Raw genomic sequence first — 23,436 nt, 5'->3', positions numbered from 1 at the left:
ACTGGTCAAGTGAAAAAAACAGGTGTGATCATGGTCCAGTGCTTTGTAAACTGTGAAGAGTGTACAAAAATGAGCTGTTGTCGGGGTCATTGTAACTCTCTCTCTTTCCCCTAAGAAATCAAGGGACAGACTATGTGTTGAATAAAAGAAGATTTTTTTAAAATAAAAGATTTTTTTTTTTATATAAAACAACTTGGAAGTGAAAGTTAATATCCTGTTTTGGGAGGTGACAACGAAACAAAGAAATCATCCATTGCTCTGTGTAAGAAACGGCAGAGGATCTGGGGTGGGGGTAGATGGTGCAGAGTGGAGGAAAGAAGAGTAGTGTGTGTCAAGTTTTTCCGGCGAGATAAACACAACACCAGGCAAAGTGGGTGCAAGGCAAGATTTATTAAAAACACTCTCTGGCGAAGTTTCAGGGCTCAGGAGAAGGGGAGCCGGGAAAGTTGCCCCGGGAGGAGGTGGGCACCCTCGGGCGAGGTTCCATGACTCTGGAAAGCAGAGAGGCGGAAGTGGTGCCCCAGGCAGGGACGAGGGGGCTTTTAAGGGGTCTTGGGGAAAGCTCAGGGGTCTTTTGGCAAGTTTCCCTTATTCCGATATCCCCCCCCCCTCCCGCTTTCATCGGGATCCCATTGGTCCACAGGAGCCCGGGCCGGGGGTCTCAGGTCCTGCTTGTCAGGGTCCCATTGGTCCATGGGAGCCCGGGGCGGGAGGGTTTTCAGATTCCTGCTTGGGTCTTTGTTCTCCCGTCTGAGTTCAGGTCTTGTGGCGGGAACTTTCACCATCTTAAGCAGCCCTTTCCGCCAGCCCAACAGTGTGCAGTGGGCACTATGGGACACAATGGCAGGAAGCTGATCTTTTAGTAATAATCAGTCACTTGTACACACGCTTACTCTGTACTGGTCACCGTCCTAAATACTGTGCACACACACATACCTTACAAAATCACTTAATCCATAAATGGTTATTTGTGATGGACAGTGGACACTTCCTTTCCCCCTACCTCCGCTTCAGTAAAGATCATGGGTGGGAGTGTTTAGGGAGGGGCTGAGTTGCATGTTGGGGTCAGCTCTCAGCAGAGACACAAGAACAGGCTGGGGAGTGAGGCAGGAGTCTCACTCAAACTTCAGATGCCAGAAGTGGCAGGAGTAGACCCTGAGGGCCACCATCCCCCAGGAGTCATTTGTGGGGGCAAATATCAGATTTCTCATGGACAAGAGATCTGAGACCCCCACAAACTTAATTTAAATTTCAAAGAACAGAATGGCTTCAACTGGCATCTGGGTTATAGGAAGCCTCGGTGAGATGCATTTCGCAGAATAAATTAACCCAGAGAGATTAGGAAACTTGTGCAAGGTCACACAGTGAGTGCCACGGAATTTGAACTACGTGGCCTAAAAAAACCCATGGGGAAGATTTGTGCCCTAAAAATACAGTTTCTCTCACCTGGGTCCCCAGGCTGTTACAAAGCTGGAAAAGTTCCTTTAGCCCTTTCTTCTCATCAGTAAGCTCCTTGGATCTTCAGGTAATTTACGTTCTTTGGCCTGAGAAATGCAAAAGTGTTTCTTAACTTGCCATGAAATACTACAACTAACATACGGCTATGAGGCCTGTCCTGGGCCTGAAGACCCAGCCGGGCCCTGGAAGAGCTCACAGGCACAGGAGGGGAGGAAGCTGCTCTCCTCAGGAGGGAACTGATGAGAGGGTGTGGGTATTTGAGTTCTAACACCCAAAGCCTCCTCCAAGCTTCCCCAATGACCGTCATCCTCCAGGAGCTGGGGCAGGAGCAGTGGAGCACGGGGGAGGAGGAAAGTGTCCCTCATTTGCAACGAGGGAACTTGGATCTATAAATAGTCATCAGAAATAGAGCAGAGAGAAGTCATTTGCAGGCTTTCATTAATTCAGAGTGGCCTTTCTGTTCCTGATGAGACGAACTATTTGCTTCTCTCCAAACTGAAAAAGACAAGAACTACCTTGTGTCACCAAAACGTCTATTTCCCCTGGATGCCTCTTAGGATGGGGAGTCACATCTTATGAGGCCCTTGTGAAGGGGCGTGTGCAGGCAGATGGCTGACGGATGTGGAGAAGCGACAATGAACACCGGGGCTCCTTCCCCCTTTCTCCTTCCAACAAGGCACCAGAAAAAAACTAATCAGCATCCGCAGCCAGAGGGGGAAAATTCATTAGCAGATCTGGTTTTGCATAATTTAGTAGTTGGCATTAGCAAATTAAGTCTGCTTGGCTTTCCCCGTTGTAATGGTCATTAGAGAAAACGTGAAGAAAACACAGGCTCATAATCCCAGCAGTTTTCTAGAGATGATAATTAATAACAGCAATAATAAACTGCTAATAAGACTTCGCAATTTTCCCTTCTACTCATGTCACCCTGCTTGTTCCTCACCAACTGTAGCAGAGGAAAGCAAGTCCGGATTATTGTCCTATTTGATGGACGGTGAAACTGAGGTCTGGGAGTTGTGTGCAGCTGGGGAGGGCATCTCTGCCTGCCTCAGGGGGGCTGTGTGCAGGAAGTCGTGACCAGGGCATGGTCTCAGGAGAACCAGCCTCAGGCAGGACTTTCTCAGCGGGAACCTCAGTTCTCCTCAGGCCAGAACAAATCCTATTAACAGCAACAGCAACAATCCTAAAGTTAACATTTGTTGAGTTTCTTCCAGGCACCAACACTTTACATACATACTATCTCAACAATAACTCACAGCCACCCACTAGGCAGTGACATCAGCCTCATCCACTGGTGAGGAAATTGTCTGAGAGGTGCAACAGACACCAGCTGGAGTGGCTTCCTGGTCCCTAGTGAATCTCTTTCTCTGGGAATGATCGGACACGCGGGGCCCATGGCTCTGCCTTTGTCACGTGGCCCTTGGCAGACCTGATTGGGCCAGGAATGGGCAGCTGGCCTGAGCTTGGCCAATCAAAGCCCCTCTCTGGGATTTGTCATGTCGGAACAAAGGCAGGGGAAAAGTCCCCCTCTGGTGACTCTGGTGATGGCTGGCACCAGGGCAGCACCGTTATTCCCACGTGGAAGAAGTCAGGAAGGCAGATGCAGTGATGGGGTGAGGAGGGGTGGGAAGGACCCTGTGGTATTTTTTTTTTTTTAATATTTTATTTATTTATTCGACAGAGAGAAATCACAAGTAGGCAGAGAGGCAGGCAGAGAGAGAGAGAGGAGGAAACAGGCTCCCTGCTGAGCAGAGAGCCCGATGCGGGACTCGATCCGAGGACCCCGAGATCATGACCTGAGCTGAAGGCAGCGGCTTAACCACTGAGCCACCCAGGCGCCCCCCTGTGGTATTTGAGTCCTTCCTTCTAACGGTCCCTGAGGCACATGGCTGGTAAGAAACTCCTTGCAGTAGAACTCTTTTTCTTTGAGCTGGCTAGATTTGGGTTTCTGTCTTTTGAAACCACAAGGCCTAAGCTAGGACCTTGCCTGGGGTTGCCCGGGGAAGTATGTGGTGTGAGAGAGACTGCAGGCTTGTCCCTTCCTCACCATGGCTTCCAGGGGCTCCTGGGGCTTCCCTTTCTAGCCATGTCTGGGAGGATGGGAGACAGCAGGGCAGACCTCTAGTTTTGACGGTCCGCTGGCAGTGGGGGGTCTGTAGGTCCCACGCCCTGCAGGGGAACCATAGGGAAGGGAAAATAAGTGGAAGCTGAGTCTTTAGCTGACACCCAAGCAAAAACACTAGTGTGGCACGGGGCTCAATCATGCTGCCCCTGTGTGCTGGGCAGGACTGGCAGAACGGGTTATTTGGGACTTTGAATTTTTGAGAAAGAGGAGGCCATGGTCATCTTGGGATTGGAGGGAAGAGCCTGGCCTTGGCTCTGGATCCCAACCTGTGACCATGACTCTGGGGGCTCCCACTCCGTAAATCAGCGTGAAGAGACTCCTTGCCGTCTTCCCCTACTCCCGGGCCTCCCTAAATGTCAGGAATCTAGCAGGTGCTCCCCAGGATCTCTCTCCTCCCCATATCCTAAGTCCTTTGTAAAAAGTTGGCCCCAGGCTCCTACTGGACCACAGAGTGCCTCCAGTCTGGCCTCCTGAGGGCACAGCCTGAAGCAGGTACCGCAGGGAGTTGGCACACAGGGGCTGCCGTTAGGCCGCCAAGGCTCAGACCGTGGCTCTGCCATGGCTCCTCGTGTGATCTGTAGGGACATTCTTTAACCCCTCCATGCTTCTGGTTTCTAAATCCATAAGGAAAAAAGGGACAATTAACAGTAAGTATCTACCTTACAGAATGAGTGTTAGGACTCAACGTCCTATTACAAGTCAAGCGCTAACCCCAGTGAGTTCAGCCAATGTTGTTAGCAAAGATGGGGAAACTGAGGTAAAAAGAGGGAAAGTGATTCCTCCAAGGTCACACTCAGGTCATGGTCAGAACAGGGCTGGGACCAGAAGCCAGCCCCCACCACCAGTGAGTTAGCTCCTAGAAAGCTCCAGAGAATACTGTCCTCACCCCCACCCCTCCTGCCCCCCTCCTCAGATGCCTCCCACTGGGGTTGTACACTTGGCAACTGCCGTGGGAAGAGCATGACGCTGGGTCGGGGCTACGTTTCTTCGGACTGGAGCTCATGAGGTGACTGAATCTATCCCGGTGAATCAGACAGAAATTTGTGATTTACTGACATTTAGAAAAAGCCATCAAGCCACCCCAGTCAGCTCCCTCCCTCGGAGACACAGCAGCCAGGATGCCCTATCTCCATCTCCAGGTGGAAAGACACAGGTAAAGGCCCTAGATGCCCCTCTGGTGGGGGACCGATGGGGTCCATTGTCCTGTGCTGAGGGGGTTGCCGTGTGCACTCAGTGGCATTTGTGCAAGCTGATGTCTGTGAGCGGGACAGGGTCGGGCAGCCAAGCCTGGAGCTGACTTGCGGGAGGGTGAGGCTGAGCGGCTTGGGGAAGGGAGACCTCTCCTTTTTGTCTTCTACCTCAGAAAGCTGCTTGCATTTTTTTTAACCAGTTATTTTGATTCTTTTTACAATTGTTAAAAAAAAAATCAATTGATAAAAATAAATTTAACAATAATCCGAGAAGAGGTCGAAGGAGAAATAAAAGGATGGAAGGGTTCCAGAGGCCCTGCCAGGTCCCGGGAGAGGAGCTGGCCTTGGCTCTGGCATGCCTGGAGGTCGGGTGTGGCCACAGAGAGCTTGGGGGAGCGCCTCCTCTGATGGGCCAAAGTCTCTGTTTCAGGAAGAAGTTTCTAGTGCACTGAGGGGTGGTTCTTCCCTTGGTAGATTCACTAGTTCCTAGTCCAACCCTGGTTCCCTGGGCTGAAAGTCTGTACGTGGTTAGCCCTTCTGAGGACACAGGACTCAGGGAAGCTAACCCAACCCTAGAGTCCTAGGACACTGTGGTAGAATCATACATTCACTGATTAGACATCAGTGAGAAGTCTAACCGGCAGGCAGAGGTCTGTGTGGCCTGGCCAGCGCCTTTCTTCCCTGCTGGCTGGTGTGATGTGGCAGGTCTGGTTTTCAGAAGGGTTTGTGGACACACGGCAATGCCAATGACTTGTGCATTGGGAGATGGTTGGCTGAGGCAGCCCCCATTCCCGGTGTGGCCCTGACATCCTCCAGAACACCTCAGGTCAGGCATTTCTTCCTTTAATTAACTGAAATTGGGCCCCCATTCCACTGGACACTGCTCAGGAGGTCATGGTCTGTTCTTGGTTGCTTTCGGAGCCAGCCAACCCCCTGTGACAGAGACATCCTGTCTTTAGACATGTTATTAGCACTTGTCATCAGTTTCTGATGGGTCTTCCTGACTGAGGGTCCATCTCTTAATGGGAAGACAATGCATTGATTCTGCTTTGCTCTGAGAAAATTTCATAGTTTAACTCTCAGAGAGTGAACTTCCTCTTTGTTTTCAAGTCTTTGGGTGCACCCTACTTCACCCAAATCACATCCCCATTGGGCATGAGAAATATAGAGATGAATAGCACACGGTCCCTGCCTTCCTTACAGTTGGAGAGAACACAGGCCGTGCTTATGACTAATGAACTACATTTCTGGGAGTCTCTTCCTGGTACAGAGGCCAAGGGGGCCAAAGGGGGCAGGACAGACTCACTTCTACCCTGTACACTGCCCAGAGGGCGTCCACAGAGGCTCCCCACTCCCGGTTCCAGAACCCGCTGCAGTGAATACACACACACACACACACACACACACACTCACTCACACACACCCCAGCCCTTACCCCAACTCCCTATGCACTGAAGGCATATTGTCTGTTTGCAAGGAGGCAGGTGGCCAGTGAAAGTCATGACTGGCCCTGGTTGGGGAAGACTCCTGCAAATCCTGGGAGATTAGTGGGGCCACCATTCTGGCATCCAGCGTGCAGGGTCTTTGGCTCACCTTCCACAACTTCCCTGGTATCTCCGCTCTCAGGCTGCCCTCCCCAGGTGATGTGAAGTCCTAGGGTCATGTGGTATCTGGATAACGCAGTCCCCAGTTGCTTTTGTGCCCTAACTCCATCTATGCTGAGCCTGGGATGGGAAATGGGACGACTGCGTGCATTTTAGGAGACTGTTTTTTATGAGTTTGGTCTCCAAATGAAGGAATTGAGTTCCTAATAGTGCAATTTCACGCTTAGGCCTTCATAGAGCTTCCAAAATCTCAACAGGACGTAGAACTTCTCTTACTGGTGGGACCTGGGGCAGACCATTTATCCCATCTGAGCCTTGGTTCCTTTGTCTGTAAAGGGAAATGGAAACACCAGAACCTACCCCACAGGGTCTTGTGGGAGTTAAGTAAGGAGATCCGCATAATGGCTGAGAAGTCGGTCTGTGGCCTTGTGAGGCAAGGACTCAAGAAACACCAGCTCCTCTTGTTCTGAGGGTGTGGCCTCTCTGAGTTGACTGGGTAAGGGGCATCCTCTTTGCTTCTCTGTCCCTCTGGCTGTCCTCTAGCTCCTTAGTCCTCCTCCTTAAGGAAGTGTGGCACTCCAGAAGGGAGGTACCCACAGAGGGCTTGGGAGACTCAGCTTATGGGTCACTGGAGTTGATTTGGGTGGTGAAGCCCCAGCCCAGAGAAGGCCCCACTTTCTTTTTTTAATTAACTATGACCTTTGCCTCCTGATGCACTCTCGTCAAGAAAATTACTCTTAATCTTTTATGGCTATTTTCCTTTCCAATGAGTATCGAATTCCTGGAATGCTGCCCTAATTGTGTTGGGGTCACCAAGGAGGTAATGATGGGCTGGGTGTGTGTGCATGTGTGTTCTGGAGGGGGTTCTAGAACCAGGAGTGGGGAGCCTCTGTGGACACCTTCTGGGCAGTGTACAGAGTAGAAATGGGTCCTTCCTGCCCCGTCTCGGCCCCTCTTGGCCTCTGTGTTGTATCTGATGTGGTGCCTGAGAGACGTGGCCACTCTCCTTGAGACGCATCAGCAGACCTAAGACATGGGCTGGGAAATAGGCCTGCGTCACCTGGTGTGGCCAGGAATAAGCCAGAGGTGGACTTGAACAAGAGGCCTTGTTTTCAGCAGGTGCCCAGAGAAGACTGAGTGTGACGCTCTATCTCTGGGTTCATGCCTGGAAAGGCCACAGGGGTGCCTCTGGATTCTGTAGAGCAATTTCCTCTCTAGTCTCCTGGCTTTTCCTCAGCCCTCACATAGCCAGCTATTGTGGTCTCATCTGAAACAGTATCTGTGAAACCACGCATTTGGTGAACTGGCTGGATTTTTATATTAAATATATAACTATTGCAACAAAATAGTTCATGTTGCATTTCACCTAAAATCATCCCCTGTCCTGCCCATGGTAGCTGCCACTCTTTGAAAAATCCCTGCCTGAGTTCCAGGCGAGGGAAGAGAGGCAAGAGTTCACGCCGCATGCATCTGCTAAAATACCTTTTTGCTCACCTGGGAGCTGGGTAAGGACAGAGGCTGGGTCAAGTCATCTGCTCAAAACAGAGTGAGCACTCAGGGTGTGGGTACAGGAAAGTATGCGGCTCTGCATGCAGATCTGGGTTTAAAAACCAGCTTGTGCTTCATTTTCTCTCCAGTTCAGGGGACATTAATTTATTTTGATTTTCTAGTCTGCAGAGTGGGGATAATCTCTACCTTACGGGGTTGTTGGGAAAGCCAGCTGGGATGGTCTATCCAGTGCTTAGCATGGGGTGAACTCTGTAGATGCCAATTTCCTTCCTTTCTCTCTTTTGATATTTGATTAATCAATTTGTACCAGGCTGTTAGTGAAGAATATACCTACCTCCTCCTTCCCTGAGGGAGCTTGCATTTGCCCTCAAGGGCGAATCTCCAGCAGGGGGATCCCAGGTGACAACAGGACTGTGGGAAGGCGCTCGCGCTGAGCCTGCTGGTGGGCACCAGAGTCTCACTTCTCACACTCGCGCCATCGCTCCTGCTGGCCTGGGTGGGTAAGAGTGCAAACAGACAGCGCCTGCCTCTGGGGTTGCAATCTCAGGTCCTCGGGGGCCGGGGCAGGTAGTGAAGCTGAGCACGGGCAGCTCTATGCAGGTGGTGGGCTGACAGTCCTGGAGAAAGCCCAAGGGCACTCGAGTTCACAGGAAAGCAGCGGTCGTCCACTGGCCAAATGAAACAGGTTTGACAACACAAACAAAGAAGAGCAGAAACAGACCCATAAATGCAGAGAACAAACAGACGGCCCCCAGAGGGAATGGGCAAAGAGGAGTGAAAGGGAGTGGGGTGAATAAGAAAAAAATATTAAACAAACAAACAAATCAGGGGGCTGCTCGTTTACAGTCTCTCAAAGGGCTATTCCAGGCAGGAATAATAATCACAGTATTTAACCACCAGAAGGCCTGGTTATGAGACACAAGCAACTCCCCATTTCAAGCTTTTCCATCCCCTAAAACTCTGGGTAGAGGGAGAATGAACTACCCCCAGGCCCCAAGGCCTGAGCTGCATTTTAGATCCAGGCTGTAAAGAGCCACTGTCCTCCTGGGCTCTGGCTGGGCTGCTTTCTGGGCCTCCTTGCCGGGGGCAGAGCAGCTGGGTGGTAGTTGCTTCCAGACTGTGTGGGAGCCTGAGCACGTGTAGCCAACCCTCGGGCGGGGGTGGGGGGGTGGTTTCTATCCTTAGATAGCCCAGCCTGACTGCAAATCCAGGCCACTCTGCCACTCTAACTGCAGTTACAGTTCGGTTTCGGGAGCTCAGTCCTTGGGGATCTGAGACCTCTTTATTCTGCCCTCTGGGCTCACACCACTTCCTGAAGGGCAGTTGAGCTGGGCAGGTGTGGCAGACCAGGCTGATTTAGGACCTTGTCTGAGACTTGGCTTCCTATATGTCAGTCTGCTTCGGACAGTGAGAATCATGAAGGTCAGGTACCAGGGTGTGTGTGTGGCTTATATTCCGTCTGGCCTGGCTGCGGCCGGTCAGTGATGCCCTGTGACTGGTGACTGACCCAGCTCCAGGGATCAGCTCCTGGGGATTATCTGGTCCCTGTCCTGCCCTCCTGGAATGAAGAGTCCCTCCCACCTTATGTGTCCCAGTGTCTACACTCCATGAGAACCTGTCTCTGCCACCAGTCTAGGCAGGGCAGGGAACATTGTATTTGTGTTTTCAGTAGGAGAGGAGAGGTCAAGGGGCTTACCTAAAGTCTTACAGAAAATCACGGACGGAGTCAGGATAAGAGCACAGATCTGCGTCCAGCCACTTTCCTCACTATCCTACCCCCTTCTTTCCCACGTCTGATGCCCCTGCTGGGTTTGAATAGACACATTCCTTTCTTTTTTTGGAGGGGGGGTCCAGAAGGAGAGGGAGAGGAAGAATCTTTTTTTTTAAAAAAGATTTTATTTATTTATTTGACAGAGAGAAATCACAAGTAGATGGAGAGGCAGACATAGAGAGACAGAGGGAAGCAGGCTCCCCGCTAAGCAGAGAGCCCAATGCGGGACTCGATCCCAGGACCCTGAGATTATGACCTGAGCCGAAGGCAGCGGCTTAAACCACTGAGCCACCCAGGCGCCCCGAGAGGAAGAATCTTAAGCAGGCTCCACACCCACCATGGAGCCCAACATCGGTGGGACTCGGTCTCACCACCCTGAGATCATGACCTGAGCCAAAATCAAGAGTCAGACGCGAAACGGCCTGAGCCAGACGCGTGACCGCCTGAGCCACCACCCAGGCGCCCTGGACACGTTCCCTTCTATTAAACAGCTAGAGGGGGACAGTGAGCTGTGAACAGAGGAGAGGGGAGACAAGAGGACGGGGGTCAGCATTGTCAGAAGAGGAGAAAAGGCTGTGCCCCCGGGGAGGAGGGGTGGAGAGAACAAGGAGCAGGTTGGCTGCATAAGAGAAACCAGGCGGGGGAAGAGGCGGAGGCGGGTGAACGGTCAAGCAGATTTCCCACGCCAGGGTTTCCCCTCCATTTCCGCCTGCGCTCTGGGCCTCTCACCCCGTTCTGTGGCCCAGTGCTCTGTGTCACGCCTGCCTCAGTTAAGACACTGCCTGGTTTTGTGGCCCAGCCCTTGGAACAATCACCAAACAATCAACAAATATCTACGACCCATTTCTTAGCTGTAAGGTGCTGGATGAAGCCTTCTTGGACAACCAAGCTGACCTTTCTCTGACACTGTGCCCCGTGAGGCGCCACCAAGGATAGCAGGCCATTATTGACCTTTGATAAACTTCTTGTGTTCTGCCGAGGCCACTCTCGTCTCTTCGGCTGGCCTGATGTCCTGGATGACAAACTTGTTTGTGTCTGTTTCACGTTCAAGTTGAACTGACTGAGGACGGGACCCTCAGGTCTGTGTTGCTGGGATCCTAAGCACGGTGTTGAGTCTGGGTGGGAGAAGCCTACACAACCCAAAGTGCACGATAGTCACCCGAGGTCTCCTAGGACCTGTGGACCCAGAATGTTCTGCTTTGAGATCATCATGTGTTCAAACTCATTTCTGTTCGTGGAGGCCTTTCCCAAGCTCTAGACTTTAGGACCTTGCCCTGTGCTCCTGCTGGTCCTTCTGATTCTTCTGCATCACTCATCACTTTTTTAAAAACTGCTTGTTTAACACAAGCCTTCTCTAAGAGCTTCTATGTTCATGAGGACAGGGACCACGTCTGTCTAATTCACAATGGGGTCCTTTATGCCTGGCAGTTGGTAACTTGATATTTGTTGAATGAACGGCAGAATGAAAATTCAAATCACAGTAGGAGAGGGAAGTCGGAAGCCCGTCCAGGGAGAGCGGCAGCCTCAAGCACAGGTATGAGATGGAAGCCGGAGAGAACATGAGGGAGAGGGAGCCACTGTCAGGTATGGGATGGGAGGTGGGGCCAAAAGCCTATGGTTTCGGCCATACACTGTGGCCCAGGCTGGATGCTAGGATCTGACCATAGTGGCGATAAATCTCATGGTGAGCTGGCCAGCTTGTCAGGGACTCCAGCTGGATCGGGTATCAGCCCCCCATTGTCAGCCACCCCACTGGATACTCAGGTGTTACTAAACAGAGGGTCCCATGGGGCTGATTCTGCACCTATGGATTTTCTCTCTTGGTATGTGTGGCAGTGCTCAGCACAGATCTTGGCATTTAGCGGGACTCAGGAAATAATTATTGACCTAAAATGGACAGAGCAAAGTTATATTATCCACATAAAGAGAGACAGCTGTATCTATTAGGGTTCTCTGGTTACACGCAAGAGAAGCTGACTTGGGCTACATTACAAACAACTGGAGAAGTGGAAGAGCGCTCTTTGGGACGGATGGGAAGAGCACAGCGCTGGGAATGTGGTATCAGAAACAGTGAGGTGTCCTGATAAGGAAGAATTTGCTTCCTCTGTCCTTAGTCCTTCTAACACGAGGCCCAGGAGAGACAGCCTCCTTGACAGTCTGCCTGCAGTGGGAAGGGGGGGTGGTGGTCCCCAAATGAAAGGGGTGTAGCTGTTCACACTCTCATCTTCTGTGCTGACTCGATGGGAGTCTTTCCCGGCACTGACTGGGTTGTCTTGCTTGATCTATTGTCAACTCGTCCTTCCCATTGGGTTGCTGTCCTCTCCCCAGGTGTTGGACTATATACCTGAAACTTTTTGGATTCCTGAGCTACCCTGACCTGATTCCCCCTTATTTTACATTAGCACTCATGGGTCTAGCCTTCCAACCGTTAGTTCCAGAAACGGATCCCCTCCTTGGTCAGACAAATTCCCAGGAAATCTGAGATGTCAGCAACCGTAAATGTGACCTGGAAGTCAGAAGCCCAGCGGGGGAAAGACATGTTGTCAGTGTTGGTGAGTGACTGAACCGTAGATTCACAGGAATAGCCTTAGGCTTCTCCGTTTCCTGGACAATACATTTTTGTTTTTTTTAATTATAGAAGTAACATATGTTCATGAAAGAAAATCTAAAAAGTATGTGAAAGTGAAAAGTACCCACCCCAATACACCCACCCATTTATATTTTAGATCCAAGTCTTTTGACATCTAGTTTAGCTGGGGAGGCCACGCAGCAAACTTGTGGAGAGAATGGGCTCGGGAGGTGGTAGGTCACATAGCCAGGTGGGAGCTATGTAACCTTTCAAGGTTGATTAGCCTCCCTAACCGACACCTATTCTGGAGAAAAGGCAGATTGACATTTGTTATACAGTAAGTACTTAATAAATCTTGGTAAATGATCAACAAAACTTTAATTTTATTAACATCTGATGCCCTGTCCATGCTGCCATGCTGTCTGGCCCAATTATTTCCCTGAATTCCTTAGACAACTTCTCACCTCAATCCTGGCCTTGGGGTACCATCCTGTGTCTTGGGGAGTCATATATATATATATATTTTAAAGCCACTCCATGTCTTAAAAGCAAATCTAACATCCAGGAGATGGTACGGAACGATCTGGGCACAAGTGTGGAGGATAAAGGCGGAGTGCATGGAAGCATCGCGCTGGCCCACAGCAGCTCAGAGATGACTGCTCTCCCCTTCTTACCCGCTTTTCCTTCGGAAAAGTCTCATCCCACCCTAAGTGCTTTGAAGCGGGCAGGGCCACATCTCCTGGTCCTACTTCTCCTAATCCGCAGAGTAGGTGATCAGTCCAGGTCTAGTCAAAGAGAATATTCCAACCCGCTGCCTCAGAACGTGGTTCAGTAATGGGCAAGTGATCTCAGCTGAGCCCATTAGATTCTTCCTCCAACTTTGTCTCTGGAATCAAGGTACTGGAAGGATGTGAACATGTACTTGCCATGCAGAGGAAACCTGCTTGCAAGGACAGAGAATGAGCTTGGTATCAGGAGAGCAGACACAGGGGCGCCTGGGTGGCTCAGTGGGTTAAGCCACTGCCTTCGGCTCAGGTCATGATCTCAGAGTCCTGGGATCGAGCCCCAAATTGGGCTCTCTGCTCAGCGGGGAGCCTGCTTCCTCCTCTCTCTCTGCCTGCTTGTGATCTCTCTCTGTCAAATAAATAAAATCTTAAAAAAAAAAAAAAAAAAAAAGAGTAGACACACACACAGATGAACCTGCAAGGGTCAAGTCCTGGGTTCCAGTCCCTGAATCCCTGGTTCTTGCAGAACTTCTGAATTATGTGAATCAGGATTCTTCCCAGCCAGGTGAGCCATGTAGGTTTCTTTTTTCTCCTCCCTCCCCCCTTAACCGAATTTTATTAGGCTGTTGTCATTTCTAAGTCAAAGCGACCTGATTCATACAAATGTTTTGTTTGTAAAGGTGGAAAAGCAGTGTGTAATCATTTGTAATTTTGTCCACTCCGTCTCTGATGAGAAGGAACATTCTCCCCAGGTGGGTAGCACTCCCAGCACACTGACCAAGATCAAGAGAACCCCAGTCTTCTGGGACTAGAGGTTGTTGATTACTTATTCAAGGCTCTCTGGAGTTGCACTCTGTCTTATTGATTGCTGATATGCTCTCTGCAGCATTCACGTCATCAAGCAGAATTTGAGTCTCTCAAGTCTTTGGAGTTATTTGAAGAAACTGTGATCCTTTCATCTCTTCCAGTTTCCTCGGAGCTTATTCTATTCCCTTTCATCTCAGGCTCAGCACTAAGAAAAGGTGTAATCGTGTGAGATCCTGGAGTTTGGATGTGTATGAAAGTATATTGGCATATTCTGAGCAATCAAAATGAATAATGTGGCATCCATATCCTACTTGCTTTATTATCACAGTCTTTTGTATTTTATTTTACTTTATTTTTTTTAAGCATGCCTGGTTGAATGGGACATCCCGGGGAGGCTTTTGTAGTCCTCTCTGTCTGGTGGCGGTGCAGGAACAAGGTTGGTCGCATGTAGTCAGGAACACAACAGGCTCCCACCTTACTGCCAGTGTGAGGATTCCTCTGCAGTCTGAGACTGTCTTCCCATTGTCTGGGAGTTCCACCCACCTTCTCGTCAGGTTGTCCCTCTCTCCTTTAGGAAACTGCTCAGAATACTTCTGAAAGCCTTCTGGCTTGATTCCTTTCAGCGCCAATAAATCCAGCATTTGTTTTTTCTTACATGTACTTTTTAAATTTCTTTGAGCCACTGATATATTACGTGGGGGACAAGAATAGTGTATCCTTAGATTTCCTTTAAGAACATCATAGAAAAAGCCAGGGATAGGGCTCAAGACCAGTTTAATGGGTTCTAGGGTATGTATAGATTCCATCATGGAGGTGGAAGGACTGGAAGGAATATGCTTTGTGGTGTTGTACTTTCTAGGATAGAAATGCTGAGAGAGATTAAGAGTCACTTGTGGTTTGTCTCCCTCCCAATCCCATCTTGTTTCATTGATTCTTCTCCTACCCACTTAAGCCCCCATGCTGTGAAGTGTGTAAACCTGGCAATTCACAGACCTGTACCACTGGGGATAAAAATATATGTTTATAAAAAATTAGAAATTAAAAAAAAAAAAAAAGAAATGCTGAGAGAGCTGTGACCAATTCAGGGTTTTCAGTTTCATTAAAATTCATAAGAAGAAATAAAAAGGATGTTTTTCCTACTCTTTATTTCATTTATCTCTGCTCTAATCTTTATTATTTCCTTTCTTCTGCTAACTTTGGGTTTGGTTTGTTCTTCTTCTAGTTCCTTGAGATGTGAAGTTAGGTACTTGATCTGAGATCTTCTTTCTTAGTGTAAGCGTTTATGGCTATAAACGTCTCTCTTTGCCCTGCTTTCACTGCATTCCGTAAGTTTTGGTGGGTTGTGTTTTCATTTTCATTTGTCTCAAGTTACTTTGTAATTTCCTTTATGAGTTCTTTGACCCATAGTTGTTTGTGTGTTAATTTCCACATTTCTGTGGATTTTCCAGGTTTCCTGCTGCCGTTCGTTTTAGTTTCAGTCTATTGTAGTTGAAAAAGATTGTATGATTTCAGTCTTCTTAAATTTGTTAAGAATTTCTTTATGGCTAACATGTGGCCTATCCTGGGGAATGCTTCATTGTACTTGAGAAGAGGTATGTTCCGCTGCTCTTCGTGATAAAGTCCCCCTCCTCAACTACCCCTGTAGTTGGGTTCTTCTAAGGTGGTGATTGTCCTTAACCTTAGTGATTGTCTTCTTTGGGACTGCCTCACCCAGTTGTAGCAATAATCTTGTGAATAGCTTAGAGAGAATCGCCCCACACTTGACATCTGATCACCCTCAATCTCTGATCAACTTCCTTATCCCCCTACATTACTCCCAGGTGACGTCTGGTCACTTTGGCCTGCCTTCCTGTTCAAGTCTGTTTACTAGAATCTCTCCTTATAATTTTCTATCCACTGACCCCACCCTGCTCCTCGGCGATAAATATTCACTTGTCCATGTTGTATCTGGAGTTGAACCCAGTTCAATACCCAAGTCTCTTTTCTTTGTTTGCAACAGTTCATGAGTAAAATTTGTTTTGGCAGGCTTTGTTTTTCCTTAACATTGGAAAGAGGAATTTTTTGAATATTCACAAAGATACATATAAATGTGCAAGTGACTTTTTGGCTTGATTTGTTGGCATTTGCAAATATAAATGCTACTACGATAACTTCATTGCAAACCAGTCAACCAGTGATATCCGAACAAAAAAGGATCAAGACTTCCAACCAATGTCCTAGTGGGTCTCTCTAGAGCCCTAAGGGGTCAGCAGAAGTTGTGGACCCCACCAGTGATAAAGTGATAAAGAGAAAATCTTAAAAGCAGTCAGAAAGAGGCTCATTATATATAGAAACAACAAATGGCCACAGACTTCCTGCCAGAAATGATGCAAGCCAGAAGACAATAATAATCCATCTTTAAAATGCTGAAAGACAAGAAAAATCTGTCACCTTAGAATTATATAACCAGCAACCATATTTCCAAAAATACTTTTTCAGACAAACCCCATGAGACCTATACTACAAATTGTATGGAAGTTCTTCAGGCAAAAAGAAAATGATCCCAAATAGATACTTGAATTTTCAAAAAGAAAGAGTGCAGGAAATAGTAAATATGTGGGTAAATGTAAGTGATCTCCTTTCAATAACATATAAAAAAATAGTTGACTACTTAAAAGTAGTAACAATTTATTGTGGGTTGTTAGCATAAATAGAAGTAATATGTATAACAACTAATAATGGAAAGGATGGGAGGGAGAAAAAGAATGCTACTGGTATAAGGTTCATATATTACACATAAAGGGAAATAAAATTATTTGAAGGTAGACTGTATAAGTTAAAGATATGTATTGAAAACCGTAGCGCAACCACTTAAAAAAGAAGCAAAACTGTAACAGCTAATAAGCCTTTAGTGAAAATAAAATGGAAAAATGAAAAAAAAAACAGTCTAATACAAAATAAGGCAGGAAACAGAAAAAGAATAAAGAGCAGATGGGACAGATAGGACACACAGAAAACGCATAGCATGATGGTACATTAAAACCTAACTATTATCAATAATTATATTAAACGTAAATGGTCTGCATTGTCTGGGTTGCAATGTGTAGGTCTATAATCATTATATTGTCAAGGATAAACTGGATAATTTCATAACAATAAAGGGATCGAGTCAACAAGAAGATAATCTTATATGAGTTATGCATATAACAGAACTTCAAAACACATGAAATAGAAACTGACAGAAGTGAAAGAAAAAACAAGGCAAATGAACAAATATAGTTTAAGATTTCAAAACACTTCCCTTAATAATTGATTAAAAATCAACAGATATAGGGGCACCTGGATGGCACAGTCAGTTAAGCAACTGACTCTTCTTGATTTCCGTTCAGCTCATGATCTCAGGATCATGAGATCAAGCCCAGGACTGGGGTCCATGCTTAGCAGAGAGTTTGCTCCAGATTCTCTCTCTCTTCCTCTGCCCCACCCTCCATTATCTCTCTCTCTCTTTCTGATAAATAAATCTTTTTTAAAAATCAGTAGATATATAGAAGTCTTAAATAATGGAATGAAGACTATCAATCAACTGAACCAAATGATATTTACAGATCACTACACCCAATAACATACAGCATACATTCTTTTTTTTTTTAATATTTTATTTATTTATTTGACAGACAGAGATCACAAGTAGGCAGAGAGGCAGGCAGAGAGAGAGAGGGGGGGAAGCAGGCTCCATGCTGAGCAAAGAGCCCAATGTGGGACTTGATCCCAGGACCCTGAGATCATGACCTGAGCCGAAGGCAGCAGCTTAACCCACTGAGCCACCCAGGCGCCCAGCATGCATTCTTTTACCTTCTTTTTTTTTTTTTTTTTAAGATTTTATTTATTTATTTGTCAGAGAGAGAGAGAGAGCAAGAGCGAGCACAGGCAGAGTGGCAGGCAGAGTCAGAGGGAGAAGCAGGCTCCCTGCAGAGCAAGGAGCCCGATGTGGGACTCGATCCCAGGACGCTGGGATCATGACCTGAGCCGAAGGCAGCTGCTTAACCAACTGAGCCACCCAGGCGTCCCGCATGCATTCTTTTAAATTTCAAATGAAATGTTTACCAAGAGAGACCATATGCTGGGCTGTAAAATAAATTTTAACAAGTTAAAATAACAGAGATCATACAAGGTGTGCTTTTTAACCACACAAGAATTAAAATAGAAATCAGTAATGGAAACTGCTAATAACAAAAGTCTAAAGCCAATGGTCAAAGCTTCCATCTTAAGAAACTAGAACAATAACAAATTAAACTGAAATCAAGAAGAATGAAGAAAGCAAAATTATAGGAGTAGAAATCAATAAATAGAAAATAGACAAACAATAGAGAAAATCAATTAAATCAAAGGCTGGATCTTGGTAAAAATCAATAAAATTGCAATCTAGCTGGACTGATAAAGAAAAAAGGAGAGAAGATATAAATTGTTAATATCAAGAACAAAGGAGGAATCAACAAAATTAAAAGGCAACATGCCGAATAGAAGATATTTGCAAATGACATGCCTGATAAAAGGTTAGTATCCAAAATATATAAAGAACTGATACAACTCAACACTCAAAAAACAAATAATCCAATCAAGAAGTGGGCAGAAGGCATGAACAGAAATTTCTCCAAGGAAGACATAGTCAACAGACACATGAAAAGATGCTCAATATCACTCATCCTCAGGGAAATGCAAATCAAAACTATGATGAGATATCACCTCATACCTTTCCAAGTTAAATGGCTAAAATAAAAAACAGAAGAAACAACAGGTGTTGACGAGGATGTGGAGAAAAAGGAACCCTCTTACACTATGGTGGGAATAGAAACTGGTGCAGCCACTATGGAAAACAGTATGGAGTTTCCTAAAAAAATTAAGAACAGAACTACTCTATGATCCAATAATTGCACTAGTGTGTACCTACCTTAAAATACAAAAACACTAATTCAAAGGGATACATGCACCTCTATATTTATAGCAGCAACATTTACAATAGCCAAGTTATGGAAGCAGCCCAGTGCTCATTGATAGATGAATGGCTAAAGAAGATGTGGTATATATACACAACAGAATATTATTCAGCCATTAAAAAGAATGAAATCCTACCATTTGCAAGGACATGAATGGAGCAAAAGAGTGTAATGCAAAGCACTATTTGATTTGAGTCATATATGGCATTTGAGAAACAAAACAAATGAACAAAGGAAAATATAGAGAGACAAACCAAGAAACAGAATTTTTTTTAAAGATTTTATTTATTTATTTGACAGAGATCACAAATAGGCAGAGCAACAGGCAGAGAGAGAGAGAGAGGGAGAAGAAGACTCCCTGCTGAGCAGAGAGCCCGATGTGGGGCTCGAACCCAGGACCCTGGGATCATGACCTGAGCAGAAGGCAGAGGCTTTAACCCACTGAGCCACCCAGGTACCCCAAGAAACAGACTCTTAACTCTAGAGAACAAACTGGTGGTTACCAGAGGGGAGATGGGTGGGGGGAATGGGTGAAATAGGGGATGGAGATTAAGAAGAGCCCTTGTCATGAGTGCTGGGTGATATGTAGAATTGTTGAATCACTATATCGTATACCTGAAACATATAACACTATATGTTAATCATACTGATACTAAAAAAAAAAAAAAAAAAGAATAAAAGAGGAGTGCTTGCTTTGGCAGCACATTACACTAAGAACAAAAAAGGAGACATCACAAGAGATCTACCGAAATCTAAAGGATAAAAAAAAAGAGATTATGACTGATTTAAGTGAAATGTTCACATTCTTTGAATTCCAGAACAAACCCAAGAAGAAACAGAAAAACAAAATGGCCCTGTATCAATTTCTAAAATGAATTTTCTATTAAAAGTCTTTAAACAGGTTTAGTCATGGCTTCACTGGTGAATTTTATCAAACACTTAAGGATGAAATAATACCAATTCTATGCAAAATCAGAAAATGCAGGAAGAAGTAAATTATTTCCCAACTCATTTCATGAGGCTAGTATTGCCCTTACACCAAAATCAAAGACATCACAAGAAATATTAGAATTCAATATTCATCAACATAGATTAAAAAAAAAAACCCTTACTAAGATATTAAAAATTAAATCTAGCAATGTATGCGAAGTATAATACACTATGAAAAGTGAATTAATCCCAAGAATGCAAGTTTGGTTTAACATTTGAAAAATCAATCAGTGTAATTTTCATATAAGAGACAGGAAAACCATATGATCATCTCTATAGATGCCAAGAGAGCACTGGATAGAATTCCACACCTCCGTGTAATAAAATCTCTTAATAAACTAGGAATAGAAAGGACCTCCCTCAACCTGATGAAAAGCATCATGAAAAATGTATATCTAAATAATACTAAATGGTGAAAGACTGAATGTCCTTCCTCCCAGATCAAGAACAATAAAAGGATATCCGCTTCCACTATTTCTATTCAAAATCTTACTGAAAGTCCTAGCTAATGTAAAAGGCAAAAAAAAAAAAAAAAAAGAGAGAGAGAGAGAGAGAGAAAAAATGCATGCATAATGTAAAACTGCTTTTACTCAGATATTATGTTTGCATATGTAGAAAATCTAAAGTAATCTATAAAATACTACTAGAATAAGTGAGTTTAGCAAGCGTGTATATAAAGGCAGTATATAAAAATCAACTTCATTTCTATTTATCAGCAACAAGCAATTGGAAATTTAGATAATGAATCATTGAACACAGAATATGATTACATTTAAAGGTTTAAAGGAAAAAAAGAGAATAAAACTCAGGAAAATTTCACATGCATATATCTGATATAGGACTTGTATTCAGTATATATATATAAGTATTATTGCACTTAAAAAGAAGACAATCCAATCTAAAGAAAATATATTGGCAAAGTATTTGTATAAAAGCCTGACCAAGGGAGGTAAAGAAGCACAACATCACTAGTCATTGGGGAAATACAAATGAAAACAATATGGTGTCATACTCATTAGCATGGTTAAAATTAAAAAGACTAATCATACCAAATATCCATGTGCCGTAGAGCAGTTGGAATTCTCATACATTTCTAGTGAGGTTGTAAAATGGCACAACAACTTTGGGAAAACAATTTGGGAATTTCTTAAAATGTTCAACATGTACTTATGCATGATCTATTAATCCTACACTTTGATATTGATGTGAAGTATATACATATATATGTCCACAGTAAGAATTATAGGTGAATGTACACAGAAACATTCTTCATAATAACCAAAAATTGAAAACAATCCATATGTTCAGGAAAATAATGAATAATTTGGGGTATATTCAACTATGGAATACTACTCAGCAATCAAAAGTTATGTACTCTTGATACACACAATAATATAGATTAATGGGAACACTATCTTCAATGAGAAAGCCAGACACAAAAGAGTACATAAGAAACAATTCCACTTATATAATATGAATCTGTACTATGATGACAGAAAGCAAATCAGTGGTGCTAGGGGTTAAGAGTTTAGGTGCTCAAGGGAATCTTTTGGGGGTGATAAAAAGGCTTTATATCTTGATTAATATGGTGTCTAGATAGGTGCATACAATTATCAAAACTCATGCAACTTAAATTACATGCATTTTATTAAATGTCAATTACACTTCAACAGAGACAATAAAGAATTTAATAATATCTGTGGTTTTTGAAAATCCCATATGAGAATTAGTCTAAAGTTATCCTGGGTTGAAAGTACCCTGGAGGCATCTCACAGAATCAAATACAAATCCCTTGGGGGATTCCCAGAGATATAAAACTTTTTCACAGATGCATTCACAATAAAAAGAAAATTAGCAGATAAGTCACCCACAAAAAACAACTACCATGTGTGTAAGTCAACAGAAAGAATAAGTAACTACAACTTTCAAGGAATTTTGGTAATGAAATTATGGAACACAGAATATAAAATATGTCTAAAGTTGTTTAAAAGAGAAAAGAGAATAAAAACACAAGAAAAGAAAAAGGTACCATAGAAAGAAGAGCAGATAGATTTGGAAATCTAAATCTAAATTTCTTGAAATAGCCAATATAATCATTCAAGATAAGTATTCATTGGGACCCAAGAAAATCAACTACCATGAGTCAAATAGAAGTTAGAAGTTAGATACCATGAGCTAAAGAGAATATGTAGCAAATGGAAAATATAAAGAGATAGAAATACTACTGAGAGATTAAGAGACAAGAAAGAATTTTTTATAAAAGAAGCATTTGGAACCACAAGAATAATATAAAATAAATCCATATGTAGACATATTATATTGAAAAGGCAGGGGCAAAAAAAAAAAAAAAAAGAAAGAAAGAAAAGAAAAGAAAAAAAAGAAAAGGCAGTGGCACCTGGGTGGCTCAATTGGTTAAGCCACTGCCTTCGGCTCAGGTCATGATCCCAGAGTCCTGGGATCAAGTCCTGCATCGGGATCTCTGCTCAGTGGGGAATCTGCTTCTCCCTTTGACCTTCTCACCTCTTATGCTCTCTCTCACTCTCTCACTCAAATAAGTAAGTAAAATATTAAAAAAAGAAAAGAAAAGGCACAATAGTAAAGAATATTGTATAATCATTAAAAAGGAAAAGAGGTTATAAATAAAGAAATTTAGATCTATAAAAGAAGCCAGATCATCCTGTGATAAACACTGGGGGAAAATAACTGGCAATGTGACTTTTATACCCAGATAACCTATCATGCAACAATGAGGAAGAAATAAAGTTTCAGAAAAGCAAGAATTGGACAGATCACTAGGTAGAGTGTCCATAAATAAATTCCAATGAAGACAGAAGGAAAGCGAGCCAGATGTGAAGTCTGGGATGCAAGAAAATATGAAGAGCAAATGAACTGAAAAAACATAGAGAAAGGTCTATATATTCACTATAGAAACAAAAATATTGACCATGTGGTGGATTTATAAACAAGTTAGAACTAAAATAACATGTAAGATGGAAGGGGTAACTGAAGATATTATATGATTCTTGTTCTATCAGGGAGAAAGTAGGTAGATTAATTTTAGACTTGATGCATACATGAGAAAACATGAAGGTCAGTCACCAAAGTAAAAGGTAGGTATATAACTACTACTTCTCCTCCTCCCCCTTCTTCTTCTTCTTCTTCTTCTCCTCCTCCTCTCCCTCTTCCTTCCCTTTCTTCCCTCCTCCTCCTCCTTCTTCCTTCTTCCTCCTCCTCTTTCTTCTTCTTTTTTTTTAAGATTTTATTCATTCGGGGCGCCTGGGTGGCTCAGTAGGTTAAAGCCTCTCCCTTCGGCTCAGGTCATGATCCCAAGGACCTGGGATCGAGTCCCGCATCAGGCTCTCTGCTCAGCAGGGAGCCTGCTTCCTCCTCTCTCTCTGCCTGACTCTCTGCCTGCTTGTGATCTCTCAAATAAATAAATAAAATCTTCTAAAAAAAAAAAGATTTTACTCATTCATTTGACCCACAGAGAGAGTATAAGCAGGGGAAGAGCAGGGAGAGGGAGAAGCAGACTCCCGCTGAGCAGAGCCCAATGTGGGGCTTGATGCCAGGCCCCTGGCATCATGACGTGAATTGAAGGCATATGCTTCACTGACTGAGCCACACAGGCAACCCTATAACTTCTAACCAATGTAGACATGGGAATAATAAACACCAAATTTGGGCCCTCTGAGGGATGGGGCCAGCAGGAGGGGGA

General features: G+C 44.7%; 1 protein-coding gene across 1 annotated transcript in view; it reads right to left on the bottom strand.

Moving 5' to 3' along the window:
• Positions 1-400: 400 nt before the first annotated feature.
• The window catches only part of NETO2 (neuropilin and tolloid like 2), a 92,027-nt gene continuing 68,991 nt past the window's right edge, over positions 401-23,436 (bottom strand). Inside the window, exons 10-12 of the transcript XR_014305546.1 lie at positions 8,221-8,554; positions 1,447-1,544; positions 401-828 (exon numbers count right to left, since the gene is read on the bottom strand). The gene's annotated coding sequence lies outside the window, so the exon portion shown is untranslated. The remainder of the gene's footprint in view (positions 829-1,446; positions 1,545-8,220; positions 8,555-23,436) is intronic.

The sequence above is a fragment of the Mustela nivalis genome (genome assembly GCF_964662115.1).
Source record: "Mustela nivalis genome assembly, chromosome: 18".
NCBI lineage: Eukaryota > Metazoa > Chordata > Mammalia > Carnivora > Mustelidae > Mustela > Mustela nivalis.
Note: the sequence above shows the minus strand (reverse complement) of the source record. Positions and strands in the feature narration are given on the sequence as shown.